Genomic DNA, 16,851 nt, shown 5'->3' on the forward strand with positions numbered 1-16,851 from the left:
TGCACACTAAAGTGTCATCATTTTCAGCGAAATACTGGGTATACATGTACGGGTTTAGCTACTGAGGCTAGGTAAACGCTGACAATAAGGATAGTTCTTGCTGTGGCTTTCTAAATGCAAGAGAGGACCAGAAAAAGTTCCGGGGCGACGTTTTGCGGTTTCTTGTGCATATTATTTATTTCCCAAAGCCCAAGGCGGTGCGTGTATAGTGTCTGCTCCGAAGCTTGCCTCAAGTGGTGTACTCGTGTGACCTTTGAACGTTTTCTCGCACGTATTCCTCGCGAGTGAGTGACCCTGATGATGGTATGCTGCTGCCCTGAAATGTGTGGAAGAGAGATGATGTGATTAAAAGACTCTTTTTCTTCAACGAAACGAGCCTGTGTAATTACTTCTTACAAGCTCTGTGACAGCTCATTGCTAGTGACGTCTCTGCCGATCTAAAGGAACTCGGCACTGAACACGAGAGAAAAAAAAAACTGATATTGAACAAAAAAATCAGCTACTAATCGTAGCAGATTACAAGCGTATTGCCCCAAAGTGAAATCGTTTTCTCAGCGACTGTTTTCAGGCTGATGTTGAAAAAAATGTGCTTGAGAGCACAAAAATTCGGAGAGGCATTTAAGACTGCTCACTTGTGTGGGTGGGTATGCTGGTGGCATAAACAAATGGGCATTGATGAATTGTCGGCGACATTCGGATGGCAGCTGCCATCGTCATTGGCCAGTTCACCCAAATGTTTTAAGCGCGCATTTAAAGCTCGCAAACGAGAGGGGCGACTGAGGCTGACCTTGCCGCGAGGACATGGCTACCAGTGATGGAGTCACTAAGACTGAAAAAAAGAAAAAGCAGCAGCTTCCCCCATTAGTCTCGAGGATACGCTTCCGTGGCTTTCCTGTGAAAAGCGGGGGTGACCATTGGATGCAGGAATGATCGGGCGACGAGACCGTTCCATGCACGACGAAGTTTTCGACAGCAAGACTGTACTGCATTCTAGGCAATATATAGCAAGACTTTTGGGGGTGTGCCTGACTGACATTTTTTTAGTTCACTCTGGCAAACCGGTCCTGAAAAAAGTAAAATAGCAAATGTTCAGAAAAGGCACCGTGACTTTGCTCCTGAAAAAGAAATTGGCCCAGTTTCACTGATCGTAAATGCTGATGTTAACACCGAATTAAGCTAGCTGGCATTTCCAAATCACAAGGCCAAACTTCATAGAACTTCTCACAGTCAGCGGGTTGTTTTGCGCTAGCCAAGACTGGCTGAGCGGTTATCTATTCGCTTGCGCATTTGGCATCTCCCACGCGGGCTTCTGTAGTCTCCCAACGCCGCCATGCCCGTTCACGCGCAAACTCTCGCTGGCGCTTAGCATGGGTGACTTCTCCATCCCTCGCTCGTGCACTTATTTTATTCCAGCATGAAGGCTAGACTTCTGCCAGTTTACGAGGACATCGTAACTTGGCTTCAGGAACGACAAAAGGTAGGTTCTGTAGCTAATAACAGCTTCGAGTTTCAGATTTACAAAAAGCTAGCAATTATACTGGACGAAAAGGCCACTTTACAAGTGCCCTTTTAAAAAGGGCTGCTATAATTCAGGAATGTTAGTATCTGAACAACCTCCACTTAAACCCTTTCGCACTTACCCCCGCCTTTTAATATATATCCTCCTCTGGACATTGAGGTGTCCACAAAAATGTGCATTCTGCTCTTTGTTCTTTCAAGCCCCACTAAAACAAAATTAACGCAACGACTTGGATAGTTTCGCAGTGTCAGCAAGAGTACTCAGAGTTCCCAACCAATTTTATAAATGAATTGTGAAACCGCCGCACTTCTATTGCACTAACGTTAATCACAACAGTTACCGAAGCCTGAAAGGAACTTTACATTTTTTTTGTGTATCAGCAACAGCTGAAAAAGCCTTGCTGTAAACAAATTTCGTACCAAACATTATGCTTGCATTATGGCACATATAGTTGGGATGTTTCGTTGCCGCTGCTGTACATCACAACTTTACATTAATATCAGGCAGAGTTAGAATGACAGCAAGCATTCCCCAAATGCTTTAGAGAAACTGCTGCTAAACAAAATATATAAAATATAAAATCAGCACATGTGCAAAAGGCCGTTAATTGTGAAAGTAAAATTAGAATTCAATGAGTACACTTGAAACACAACAAAAACCAAAGAACATTTTTATACAATAAGTGAATTAAAAGCGATGTATTGCAGGTAGTTCATCGGTAATGTGACTTGACTGATTTCTTGTTCATACCTGTAATTCTGCCTTAACAGTGTGAAGCATTCAAGTGGTAATGACTGTCTAAGCTGTAGCTATACAAGCCACTTAACTGCACTCAGCAATCCCTAGCAAAAATTCTGATAGAAACTTGTATTAGTCTTATACATTTTTGTATTAGGTGTATAAGACATGTATTAGTCTTATACAAACTTGTATCAGTTTTATAAGTTTCATATACAAGTTGTATTAGTCTAATACAAATACACCTATTAGTTTGTATTAGTTTACAAATACTAATAGATCTGATAGACCTGAGTCTAATACGAACTAATAGAGACGTATTGGTTTTAATAAAAACTAATACAAATGGACCCGCAAAGTGCGATTTCCTGAATTTTATTTTTTCTGGAAAATCACAAGCCAAAAAAGGTTGAAATGATCGCCCTTGAGCAATAACGTTTATTTAGTATATTATAGGTCAACTTTTTTTTTCATTTTCGCTCCTAAAAGATGGGAGCTGGGAGTGCTGCGCCAGCGATAAGCCACCTTACCTGACCTAGCGTAACTAAATAAGCTACGCCTTTATTTAGTGACGCTAACCTGACCTTAAAGGCCCTTGATCGGCGTTTAAAGCAGATGATGGGACTTTAACCTGACCGTACCTGCGAGGCTGCAAGAAGCAAGAAGCAGAGTTACTGGCAAGAAGAGCAGCAAGAAATCTAACTAAGCCGAAAAACTGCAATGAAGTCAAGCCAAGCCATGCCAATGATCTTCGTTGGGTAGCCAAGATGGCGACGGTATCAAAGTGCGGCTGGCGTGTGTGTACGTTCGGGAAGAAGACGGTTAGAAGGAAGCGGCTTCTAGCGTTATTTCACATCAGTCGCGTGTGCATCGCGTCATCTAGAAGTGTTGGAGATGTGTCTAACGCCCGTTTAACTTTGGCAAGTATGAACCAGGCCGCAGCGCGATCCATTATGGACCCGTCACCTCGCGGCTCCGGACATCTTTGCTCTGTCTGCTATGCTGACATCGAACGCCTGACATCGACGAAAGCCTGTGCATCACGTCATCCAGAAGTGTTGGCGATGTGTCTAGCGCCCGCCGAACATTGACAAATGTGATCCGGGCCGCCGCCCGACCCATCTTTGACCCGTAACCTCGCCGCTTCGGACTCCTTTGTTTCTCAACGCAATGCCTCACGAAGAAGAGACTCCGTTCGAATCGCGTTTTGCGGAAGGGTGAATGCCGTTTTGAAGTTGCATCGAAATGGGAATGGTGTTCAATCGGCCATTAATGCGCTCGATATGTACCTACGACTGGACCGTACAGGTTTGACGAGCTTTTCTGATTGCATGCTGCAGCTATTTTGTGGATTCGCATTCCAATTTATTCATTCGTTCTTAATCAGGTTACGAACTGATGTAACATTAAATTATTCAGCCAGATTTCTGTCAGCCAGAGGAATTTGCCTGTGTACCCTGATAATAAAATGTGTTGCCATGTTTCATTGCTTTGTTCGAACTTGCACTGGTTCTGATAGAACTAGTACACTCTGGTAGACCTATCAGACTAATACAGTCTGATAGACCTACCAGACTAATACACACTGATAGACCTAATAGACTAATACAGACTAATAGACCTGATAGACTAATACAGACTGATAGGACTAATAGGCTGATACAAACTGATAGACCCAATAGACTAATACAGACTGATAGGTCTATTAGTGCCAATAAGCATATACGTGTATTAGAATTTGTATCAGAATTTTTGCTAGGGATGCTACAGGTCTGTGAGACAGGGTAGTTGAGCAGACATTTATTTGAGAGCAGGCCTCGTGTACATGTGGGTGTACAAACATACTCAAAGTCAAATAACATACCGAAAGACAAACTAATATATACACAGGTAAACAATCCAATGTGGAGTAATAAAATGGAAATCAAAGAACACAAGACGACTCACACTTTGTTGTAGAGATACTGGTACAGACCACTGCACCTCTGTGCAATTAAAACTCGCGGCCATTGCAGGAAGCCTCCACAAAGATTGTTCCATGGTCAGTTAGAAAAACACAGTAAAGAGAACAGTTGGTTTTCAAAACACAAAAGGCACGAAGCCAGGTATATTCCAATACATTAACATGCATAGCTTACGGTACATGTATGCCACACCACTCTGATAAACTTGAACAAGGCACGGACATTACACAAATATAACAATAACAATACTTTATTTCAACCCAGGAGGGCTGGGGTGTGCTGGAAAGGCCAAAGGCCCATACCGAAAGGCCCAGCAAATATCTATTATTTAAGTACGTCCTAAGCATATACTACTGACCAGTACTTTATTGCTGAATTTAATTTCTCTCAAGTGACCCTTTTATTGTTATAGCAGTCAAAGAAACTAACACGTGGCATAGATACAGTAATGACACCAAAACAGCATACGTATCAGTTAATGACACAGCCTGCCGATTGAGCATTTTTGATCTCAAGTAAGCACGAACATATCAGACAAACCTCTTTTCACTGTCTTTAGAACAGGGAGTTCAGTTCAACAAAAAAGCACACTGTCGGGATGTCTGTGTCAGAATTTCAGTGTAAATGTAACATTAAAAAAGCCATGAAGACAAAATGCAAGTTTGGTTTATCTGAAAAGGTGTCTTGTTACAATAACCCTATACCACTTTAAGCGCAAGCTTCACTCAAATAAGCTATATCATGAGGAAAACAGAGAATAGGCATGCAACACCCTAGCTACTTTTCCGCACTGTATGATGCATTATGGGCAGCTTGTTGTGATTGGCTGAGGCCGACATAGCTACTTTTCCGCACTGTATGATGCATTATGGGCAGCTTGTTGTGATTGGCTGAGGCCGACAGTGTGCAACGCAAATCCAACAGGGATTGTAAGCTTGTAGAATGAGATATTTGTACCTAAGTAAATTTGCTGCATACAGTCAAACCCGTTTATAGCGAACTGCAATATGCACCACGATTAGTTCGATATATCCAATAGTTCGATATAGCCGAACCCACCTATAACGAGCTTATTGTTACGAGTTCGCAATGAGCAGGAGCCCCCCGCCCCCTCCCCAACTCCGCCATCCGCGTATGCAGAAACGAACACAGTACAGTAGCCATTACCATACCAAAATAATCCATTTATTGCAAGTAATAAAGCTACTCTCCGCCTTAACTGCCCACGTTGCAAAAAAAAAAACGGTGATTTTTGTTTTCACTTTCGTTTTGGCGGCTTCAACTAGCATAGCATTCTCTACACGAAACATTGTTTGCACCAGTTCGAGTCCGCGTCCTCAAAAATCTAAGAAGCATTGGCGGAGCACATCGACTGCCGAAAGCGCTTCATTATAAGCGTCGGGCGGATTTCACTCGCGACATCATCGGGAACGTTGGCGAGCTCTTCCCACCGTTCACCGATGCTGCTGTCTTGGTCCGGACTCGCTGACTGGGCTGACTGGGCGGAGTCCCGCGCATCGGAAACAGTTACGGAAAGTATTGGGCGTCACGTCGCTCCGTGCGAGGCGCAATGTCTCAGTCGCGGCTCTTGCTCCGTGGTCGCGGCCAATCCACATCTCAATCGCCGCTCCGAGATCATGCATTTCGGCAGCCATTCTAGGAGCCCAGAGTTCGATATATCGGATGTGAACTTCGTTTAAGGAATATGTTTCCCGTGTATTTGCGTAACTGAATTATTTTTGTTCCATATATAGCATAATTCGCTCTATCCGGGTTCATTATAGCCGGGTTTGACTGTATTCCTTTTATAGCAGTAAGAATGATAGGGTACATAATAAAAGTTACAAACATAAACTTAAAAGCACCAGTGCTAATGGCACGCACTATGCTGGCCGAAGCTGCGGAGCCGTCGGGCACAATGGGCTTGTCTGACAGGACACTGTTAACTGGCATAAGCTACATTGCCACTTGTGTAACTCTGTTTGTCGAGCATAACCAGTGTTTCACGAAACGATTACGATGCACCGTAACAAAAACAAGTCAGGTACACATCCGGTCAAAAACAAAGCGAGTGTGGACAGCTGTCCTTGCGCAGTATCATTGTGCCACGTAGGAAGGTGGACGGTAAATTAAGACAACAAATGACATGTCTCGCCACCTGCCCTAAATATGCATCGCTGATGTTGCGAAACACACGCAAAATTCAGCGGGAAAAATTTTCAACTTAAATGGCTTAATTTCTCAGTGAATAAGGCATTGTTTGCTGCCGACAAGTGCTGGAGGCACCGTAAAACACCAAATCTTTCACAAACTTGTATTTTGCCTTCGTGGCCTTTTGAGCGCAAAGCATTTTGTGGACAACTTGGAAGGACTTCATACACCACTCGCAAGTCACCTAGCCCACAGTAAAAGGATAGCGCACTATAGGCATTTCCGCTTTGGAAGGGGCTTCAAAGATGAGCATCCTTTCGTTGGTGAGCCTCGAATTTGAAGACCCGAACTGTGTGGCACACATTCAGCTAACCTACGGAACGCTGATTCAACCATTTTCTCGGTGTCCAACAGTGCATCAACGTCATGGCAGTAATGAAGAAGGGAGCTGCACTTTTCCCATTCTTCAGCTATGTCTTTTCGCAGCACTGACGCTGCCGGATTTCTCAGAGCTTCTCTCTCGGAATTCAGAAAGGGCCTCAAAAACGTGCAGCTCGATGAGATCAAGAACATCGGGAGATGTATCTGATAGTGGACAGCCGCCCAAAGTAATTGCGGGCCGATTACGGTAACCATCTGGGAGAGATGAAAACGACCACCCACTAACGTGCTTAAAAACAGCACAGATCTGCTTGCACGGGTATTTGTGCCTGGCAAAGTCAGGGCAAGTGCATAGAGGCTTGCAGAACTCAACTGTGTGTGCTTCATCATCATCTCTTTCCTACTGAACAGCAAACGTGCCTTCAGTAGGCAGCTGTGCACTCCTCTGCATTTACAAGCCGCCTGAGCACGTGCCTGATAAAGCTGTGGGGCCGGTTGTGAAGAAATGCGGGGACAGTGTCATTGTACTGTCTGTACAGTGACGACTGCCTCATTGTCGACTCGCGGAACCTTTTCTCGTAGTTCGGAAGGTAGCCACAAACAACGGCTGTGATCAGAGACGTCAGTGACCGCTTTCGACTCGCACTTTCGGCATAGTGGGCCTTGAGCACCCTGTTTTGGGCTTCACTGCCATTATTTGTCGTTAGAACGTCGTCAAATTCAAGCCTGTGAAGCATTACCCACAGCTCCTTCACACTCACCCACATCGTTTCAAATTAGTTGCGAATGCGAAATTTCTCGTTGTTCCAGTACTCTGAGCTTACAAGGTCTTCAAGTGCCTTTTCAAACTCGCCCTCATTTAGAGCGCTGCCCAGGTGTTTCATTAGCTGCAGGGCATGCTCTGGATGAGAAATGTTATTTTCTTTTCTTTGGAGCCACCTTTGCCATGCCTCTGTGAAAATCACAGATCGACACCCTGCTGTTCGCAAACACCTGCCGGACGGCACTTATTTTTGCATTGCTATAATCCACCACCCAGTAGTGTGGGCAAAAATTGTTGCCCCGCTGTTTGAAAATGTTCACAGCTTCAACAATGCAAAAGGATGTTTGAAACTGCACAATAAAACTAAACAGCATTACTACGGAAGCAAGCCATCGTTCGGTGAAATTTCGGATTGGATAGGAAAGTTATTTCTTTTGCAGTGCGCAGCCAGAAGTGGCGAAGATCGGAGATGCCGAGCGGAACGCGTTCCGCTCCCCGCTAGCAGACGACTCTCGCTTTCCTAGCGCATCTCGCAACCGCAGCGCCGCGGTGGCGAGAGTTGCGGCCGGCCGCCTTCTCTCCACGGCCGCGGCGGGGAGATACGGAAATGAAACTAAAGCGTGGCAAACTGTTCGCATGGCGACGCAGTGAAACATCCCCCTCGCGAGGGGCACGATCAAATGCAGAGCATTTCCGGGGGCGCACGACGTCAAGTAGTTTGCGTTACGTTAATGTTGTTGCACTTGTGGCAACTGCTGACGAGAGGGCGCTCGTCAGCAGTAAAATTGGAAGCCTCAGCGCACGTTGAGTCCGAGAGAGGGGAGAGAGTGTCCTTGAAACGTGCCTGGGCGCGCTATCGAATGTTGATCGCGCCGATAGCGAAACGTCTGAGCCGGGCATGTCGAAGCGAGCGATGCGGACAACTACGGACGCCAAGAACGGGTGACATCATGAGTTAAAGAAATGTTCTGCATTTAAAAGTGCCAACAGCTGTGTACCCTGATGGCGTCTTGGCAACCGGAAGAAACAAAGCCAATGCATAACCACTCGTTTTGTGCGTTGCATCTAAACATACAATTGCGCTGCCGTACATTACGAGCATGGTGTTCATAAACTTGGACTGAAAACAGAAAAGCAGTGTTTCCTCACACTCACTGGCGACAACTTCTTCCACATTCTCACATTCAGTACTGGTTACGCAGTTGCGTGCCCTGTATGGACGGTAGGGGACAAAGCTGTCTGGTTGCTCACTGCTGATTTTTTGAACTAAGTCGCCGGCATTCTCCTGGTCTATCGTGCTGAAGCGATCTTTTATCAGCACTGCCTGAATGTGGTTGCTCAGGTCTCTGTTCGTGGGGTAAAATGCCCTGCTACTGGTATTAGGCTTTTCTTTTCCTGAGAAAAGCACATCACGCACGTAGTAAAGAAGGCACTTCTTTACATTTGGCACAGACGTAATTCCTTCCCTTACAAGCATTTCAATACTCTCGGTAATGTCCTTGTTTAAATAAACCCTGGCTGAAGGCTTCAATTTCATCAAAACCATGATTGCAATGAGCGTCCAAGTCGGCAACTGCAACGTACACCCTGCATTCAGTGCTCACTGCCTGCTTTGCCTGCATTGCCTCGTTCAGCTGTCTGGCCTTGTCCGACTTGAGCCTCTCTTCCTTATTTCGGCCGCATGGCTGTGGTATGTCCGCCTGAAAATTAGGCATTATGGCTTGTAACGTCTATACATCAATCACAATGATTTTCATCACATGGGCACTGGACTATGAATGCAAAAAAGATTACATATTGTGCTACCACTATTCAGTCAGTAGTAGTTTCTCAGATTACGATAGAAGCCCGTAGCAAAAGGTGTTTTCAGAGAACTTGTAAGAGCCATTACATTATTACAGAGGTAAAGATAGCCTTGCTGACCAACAAAACTGATAAGTGAAGCCAACATATCATTCAAAATAGAGAGAGAGAGAGAACAATCTTTAATGAGTCTGGCGATGTCAGCCGAGCTAAACCGCTTGGCTTGCTACGCCAGATGAATGCTGTGACAATGATGATTATATGATGAAGAGGAACACATGATTTGAACAATTTACAAAGTATGATCAAGGCTTGTGGCTTTTAGATAGGCCAGTAAAGCTTTTGTGGCACGAAAGGCACGTTTGGAAGAATTCCAGGGACCTAATACGTCTCTCAGTTCTAGCCCTACGGAAAGCGGCCGGCCCAGAGACACTGCAAGGCACACTCTTTGCGTACTAAATCGCGCACAGTCACAAATGAGGTGTTGCAGATCTTCACGGACACCACACTGTGGGCACAGAGGCGAGGTGGACTGATTGATTTTGTAGCAGTAGTATCGCGTGTAGGCGACGTTCAACCGCATGCGGTGGAGTACTGCTTCATCATGCTTCGATATTCCAGGTGGCATGCTAAAGTTACAGTGCGGGTCGATAGAGTGGAGGGGTGCGTAATGATGGGATGCGTCTGTCCAAATCGAACGCTGCATGCTCCATGCCACACTGGATGCAAGAGCTGAAGCATCTTTCCGAGAAAATGGTACCGGTACTTGTGGTCCACGTTTGTTATGCGCTATGAATGCAGCAGCGTCCGCCTTCACATTTCCAGTTATTCCGCAATGGGCAGGAACCCACTGGAGTGTTATTTGATGACGCGCCTGCAGAGATTGAAGATGCAAAGCATGTACAGTCTTTGTCAAAATTTTGTGGGCCACGGCGACCGTGGCCAGAGCAGGCGCACGGCCGAGCAGGGATGCTGCGCTTGCCGCTGTCGGCTGGTTGCGCGGCTAAAGAGAGCGAGGGGAACTTTTGCTCTTGCTTTTGTAGTGTGCCCGGAGCAACAAGTGCTGCGCAAAGTGCCTGCGTTGAAGCGAAGTCGGCCTGCTCTGAGAAACCGGCCCCGCTACACTTATCGCGCCAGCCTACTACGAAAGAAAGCGTGATAGTTCCCTTCGCTCTCTTTAGCCGCGTAACCATGCAGCCGACAGCGGAAAGCGCAGCGCCCCTGCTCGGCCGCGCGCCTGCTCCGGCCACGGTCGCCGTGGCCCACAAAATTTTGACAAAGACTGCACATCAAGCACAAGCTTATCTTTGGGGAAAGACGCCAAACATTGCAGTGCAGCCCGAGAGTCCGTGAAGATGGCCCACACGCGTGCAGGCTGCTCGATGATACAAGCCAAGGCCAGACGCAGAGCTGCGAGTTCGGTAGCCGTAGAGGTTTTGTGGCTTAGAATGGCACTGAGGGTGGTGCGAGATGAAGGTATCCACACCGCGACAGTGGATGATGTGGATGACACCGATCCATCAGTGTACAGATGTGTGTACTCCGTATGTGTAGTGGATATATTCAAGGGCAAAAAACCGCAGAGCGGCAGGCGGAATATGCTCCTTGCTTGAAATTCCGGGCACTGTGGTCACTATTTTTATCGTTGGCGACATCCAGGGCGGATGCAGCGGAAGAGCTGGCGGCTGGTAATGATGAGGCAGGAAGTCACGCACTTCAGGGACCGAACTTGGCGCTAAAGGGTGATCACATGAGGTATAAACTAGATTGCAAGAACAGTAAAAAATGCTGTTTGAAATAGTTACTACGACATGCTATGAAACACAGTTATGTATGAAATATGGTATAATACATCATTCTTATCTGGAACAAGTTGCAAGTGATGAAACGTAATGCAACAGATGTTGAGAAATTTTGGCTTTTGTGCAGCTGGACCCGATAATTAGGAGAATGACATCATGATAAAACCTTGCCAACTATAGCATCTGAAAGAGGCTATAAAACTCATTGATAAAGGAACAAATGGTTGCACCAGGCACAATTATTTGGAAGTGAACAGCAGTGGAGAGTCCTTTGCTACATTTTAGGTGCCTCGTAACTTAGAAAAAAACTGAGACATTTACTTGCAGGCTGTGTTTATGCAGCTCCTAACCAAGGTTTTACATCTCATTCTGAGAGATTAATTATATAAAAATGCTTGCATCTAACTTCCCTTGTTCAGATCCAAACAATGGGAAAGTAACGGTTACAGGTCGCACTTACGAAAGCAAACATTGAAAGAGAAGAAAAAAATAGTTGTGTGTGAAAGATCGAAACACTTCAGCTGAAATTGTTGCACCAACAATTGCACACAATTACCTCGAAGTAAAGTTCTATATGCTTGAAATGTAAGGTTGATGAGCACCCTTTTTTCTTTGTCCCTTGAAGCAGGATTCTCTTCATCTGGAAGCCTTCTTTGGGCCAGTCTGTAGCTGTTAGGCCCTGTAAATTCAAGTAAGAGATACATTTCTATTCGTGATGCACCAATGTGCCAAATCACCAGTACCCAAATACATTGAGTGCGACTAGGCTTGTGCGAATAGTGATATTTTAGTTCGAAGCGAATTCGAAGCGAATAGTCCTAGGGTCGAATACTTTCAAAGCGAATTCGAATAGCTGTCAGGTGTCACTGAGCTTCCTGTCACTGAGACATTCCAGTAAAAAAGTTTTAAAGTAAAATCTCGATGATACGAATCTCGCGGGACCGCGAAAAATATTCGTATCATCCTAAATTCGTATGACCCAACACAGACCAAAAAATTGAGCACTGAAAAAAAGTTTTCGTTTATTACTTTTCTTACTTTCGCGTGGAGAAATCCGTGACGGTTTTCTGCTTTTTTTTTAATCTCGATGTCACCGAGCGGTAATTTCTGGACTTCCGTCTCCTCACTGGCGGTGCTCAAGCTCACTACAGGAGCGTTTTCGCACGCGATTCGTGCGCGTCGGCGTTGCGCGCGCAATTTTCACGCCCGCCTCGGCGATTCCGCGCCCGTGGTCGATGCCTCGGTCAGAAAATGACGCGCGTGGTGACTATTTGCGCCAAGGGGGAAGGCGTGCGCCTCAGGGCGGCAGTTTTGAAGCGCTCGAGACAGCTGGCTGCATGGAGGCTGCATGCATGGCCGGCTGGCTCCACCGGAGATGTTTAGGCTTAGAACCCCGGCAGATATTTCATGGGCGCTTTCACTAGCGGCGCGGATGATTTTGTATAGAACCGTTTTCGTCCACATTATTAGCTTATTTACCGCACGAGAAACTTCGTGTGTGCTTTGAACGGCATTTTAAGTAGCGGTTAGAAGCGGTGGCTCGAGCACCCCGGACCACTTCGCGATCGAAGCTGCCGCCATGGTTGCGGCGGCCGGCCGCGCCCCGCGCAGCGTGCGGGTGGTTTTGCGGCAGCGGCAGCGCGCCTGTGGAGCCCGCGACGCATTTTCGCGAGCAGAAAACAACAGACCGGCTGTTGCTGGAGAAAGAGCCCGTACGTCGGACTCTCGCTCGTTCGGCAGTCGGGCGCCTCGCCAGCTCGTTCGTATCATCCGCCGGGCCGCGCAGGCCCGTTCGTGAGAGCCGAAATTTTTCCCGTTGCAAATGTTTGCAATGGGAACAATTTCATTGTTTTAAACAATGAAACAGGAGCTTCGACTACCCTGCCGAACATGCGCGCGTAAGAAGGCTACGACACCACTCTGAATGTGGCCACAGAACAGGGAGGATTTTAGGCAGCGGTGCGACAAGAATGGTGACGTCAGGTGCTACCTCCTGTCATGGCGGCCGCTCGGCATTCGTTTTGTCAAAGCCGAAATTGGCACGATAAACGACGCCGTAAATGATTGTTTACTGTGCGATAGACCGTCTAATGTGCCATTCTACGATTACTGGCCTAGTAGGCACCCATAGGAGCGAAAAAACCGTAACACAAAAATTTCGTGTCAGTACCCTTTTGAAGACCAACTGCACTCAAATTTCACCTCGACCAAATTTATTTTTAAGGCGTAGTAAGCACCCCCAAATCAGCTGGGACACAAGTCGTAGCCCCGGGAAACGCCTCGTTAATCAGCCAGAAGCGTTTAAAAAAAGCTCCGCCGCAGACTACGCTGCACCACGGCCGGACTCTTCGGGAGGAGGAGAGTCGAGTCCGGCCGTGGCTGCACCTGCCGGTGGATCGCGTAAACAGCCATGACGCGCCTGTGACGTTCCAGCCGACGGGGGCTTCTTCCTCTGGCCAGCCCAAGGAGGTTTAAAAAATTGGATTTTTTTTAAATTCCTTGGACCAGCCACGCAGCGTGAGAACCGGTCGAGCACTGCTGCGCACGCTTCACCCATTTGCTGCCCGTGCGCGCGTAGGGCTTGCGCGCAGACTTCTTCCCGAGCTGGTAACCGTCCGGCCGCTCGCTGGACGGCTGAAACGTCACTGCAATGGCCGCGCTCTCCTCGGTTTCGGTTTTAAAATCGCCAATTTTTGCTGGCCGCTTGCGGCGTCCACGCGCGTATTTCAGCTGTTGTATTTTGCATGTTGCTTTCTTTTTAAATGCGGAGCATTTCTTAGGCTCGCCAACTCCTCCGTCCATAGGCGTCCGCAGCTCATGACGTCACGTCGAGGCGCAGGCGCGCGCCTCTCCCCCGTACCCTCCTCGCTCTCAACAACAGCTGCGGCGGTGCGGCAGGAGCGCGTCTGCGCGGGCATGCGCGCGCATGCGCCGTAGCTGCCCCGTGCGCCTCGTCGCTCTCAACAACAGCTGCGGCGGTGCGGGGGGAACGCATCTGCGCGCGCATGCGCAGTAGTTACCCCATGCGCTCCGTCGCGCTCAGCAGCAACAGCGGCAGGTGTACACGTGATAGCGGCGTGCTAGCGGCGTGACAGCTGCGTGACAACAGCGTGGTGGGGGGCGTGGAAAGGTCGCGCGCTTGTGTACGGAAGTGCGCGCATGCGCGTCTCTTCCAAACCCTCCCCACATCCAAACGGTAACCACAAACTATCCAATTACGCAAGTTTCACGCAATACAACCACCCCTATGCGACGCATTTACTCGAGTTCCCCCGTGGGAAGATGCGGGCGGGCGGCTTTTTAAAGCAGACTATACGAAAATAGGGTCTTCAAGAGGCAGAAATTTTGAGTGCAGTTGGCCTAGGCAGCCCTGTCAGGAACCAGCCCAGGGACGGTGGCAAACCTTTCTTGGTCCTAAATAACCTGAAATTCTGACTGAATAGTGCCGCCGACGTGTGAAGTTGCTGAATGCTTTCTGCCATAAAAAATGGAATAAACACAAAAATGTACCAAGTCTCGTTCCAATGTGCTGACATCTTGGGTGCGGTGCTCTGATCGGCTACAAGGCTGTTAGTATGAGCAAAGTGTTTGAAGGCAGTCTACTGCCTTAGCCGAGCTTTCCAAAGAGCCCTTGAAGACACAAACGTGCCTCAAAGATTGCAACCTTCCCTGCAGCTATTTGTTCGTTCTAAAAAAAATTAGGGGGTAACCAACCATGTCTTACAGAAGTTGAAGGCCAGCGAAGCTGCTTGGGAATTATTCCATTTAGTAACTGTGTGAAGACTAACAATATTAGACATCACAAAAGGAGTGCAACTAACCCTTAGAACTAGGTTGCAAACGTTCTTGAAAGTGACTCCACACAGCCGCCATCACAACAAGACCACTGGTATGGTGTCGAGCTGCGCGGCCCATAACTCTGTCTCCGTTCCATCTTCTTCCTACAAGTGATGAGTCTTCCCGGCTGGTGGTGTCCCCATGAACAGTGGCTGGCTGTGCACGGATTTACAGCCAGTGTTACAGACATTCACGTCGGAGTCTCTCGGGAGGTGCATTTGCCCTTGAGGGGTGCACGTGCACGGCTGGTTCACGTTCAATCTCTTTGCTTGTGTTTTTATTGTATTAGTAACACATGTGGTATGCCAGCAAAAATTTCTGCCGTCAATCTGTTGACACAGACCAATGTAAGAAAGTAGAACCAAGGAGCTAGTATGCAAAGAAAAGACCTCAAACCAAGTCGGTGGCGACATTGGCTGTGGCAGTGATGCATTCGCGCCTATGGCTGCCTAGACTCTCAGGGTAATGTCAGGTTAGGTCAGCATGCCTGGCACGGTGTTTGGATTCTGCTTGCAAATGGCGTGCAACAAATGCTGCATTCTGGGCTTCTGAACCGGGAGCAAGGTGTTAAAGGCAGGCCAATCCTCAAGTCGTGGCTCTGAGGGCAACGCATGATGAAAACTTTCGTGAGATAAGTGCACAAACCAAATAAACATTTCAAACCTTTCATACAGCAACGAAGTAATACTCGTCACACATTACGTACCGAGGGCGAGAAAAAAAATATGATACAACTTCACGAATGTGAAATGTGATGCTGAAGCATTTTAAGTATCCCCGGTTTTCGGCAATTTTTTTTTTCTTGCTCTCTGGGTTTTAGCTCACCTTCATTTTTTTCTGCACACAGACTACATGAGAACTCCCGAACAATGACAGGCTAACAGTTTCGCTATAAAAACATTGAGAAGTGCAGCAGCGTTGTAAATATAAGCTGCCGCATCTGCGTACAGGAGCCAAACTAAAGTGCCGTGGGTTCCGCAAGGCTACAATACCTTAAGAGTAGAGTTGTGATAGTCTGGATGCTTGTTTTTTTCTCATCTCGAGCATATCAAGAGAGATTCTCCTTTCAGCATCAAGCTTTTCAAATACAAAATAAACAAGTACTTTTGCTGTTGCACCTGTTGTCGTGTCCACTGAAATCCATATGTATGATTCACCGAGTTCTGACTTTTCTTAGCATCTTATTGTACATGGAAAGCAGGCATAGGTTGTGAAGAGTGGACTCTGATGGTATATTTTGGGGCAACATTGCACAACGTGGACCCAATTTCGACGATCTGGAGGAAAGCATTTTCAGGCGCCAAAAAGCCGATACATGCACGAACCTAAAAATAGGCTCTAATAGGCATGATCAACAGTTGATTGATAAGTTTCGATTCACGCAGGAAGGACGACAAGTACGCCTGTATCATTCATTTTCCTCGTCCGTTGTTTTGTAGTGTTCACTGCTTTTCAGCGCCTTCCTGCTGCCCTTTCCCGAATATCAGAAGTGCATTGCAGTAAAGCCTGCCCACAACGGCGGCCTGCAACAAACGCTGCCCGTGCAGGCATCACACTCAGCCGCCGATTGAGCTGACATGAAGGGCGATATCAGCGTGAAATCGGTAGACACAGTGAGCTCGACCACATCTTATTTCTCCATTTGCCCTGAACCGCACCACCGCATTTCACAGCTATCACAATCCGAATGTGCACTGAATTCGCTGCATCACAACACAGCATACATCTCCGTGTGGTGCACTCTGTGGCGCGTTGATTGCACGTTGTTGCTGATGGCAACATGACTTGTTCCGTATTTGTAGAATAGGGAGCGCAGATCTATATATAGTAACGGCACACTTCCAATCGGTGTCATCTTGTCGCCGTTTCGCCGGCGAGGGCTCAGCACGCCGG

General features: G+C 47.2%; 1 pseudogene; it reads right to left on the minus strand.

The window, feature by feature from the left end:
* Window positions 1-1,045: 1,045 nt before the first annotated feature.
* LOC144140052 (uncharacterized) lies at window positions 1,046-11,797 on the minus strand (annotated as a pseudogene).
* Between the last annotated feature and the right edge of the window lie 5,054 nt (window positions 11,798-16,851).

Source organism: Haemaphysalis longicornis, unplaced genomic scaffold, assembly GCF_048455015.1.
Source record: "Haemaphysalis longicornis isolate Haplotype H1 unplaced genomic scaffold, Haemaphysalis longicornis Haplotype H1 scaffold_5, whole genome shotgun sequence".
NCBI classification, from domain to species: Eukaryota; Metazoa; Arthropoda; class Arachnida; order Ixodida; family Ixodidae; genus Haemaphysalis; species Haemaphysalis longicornis.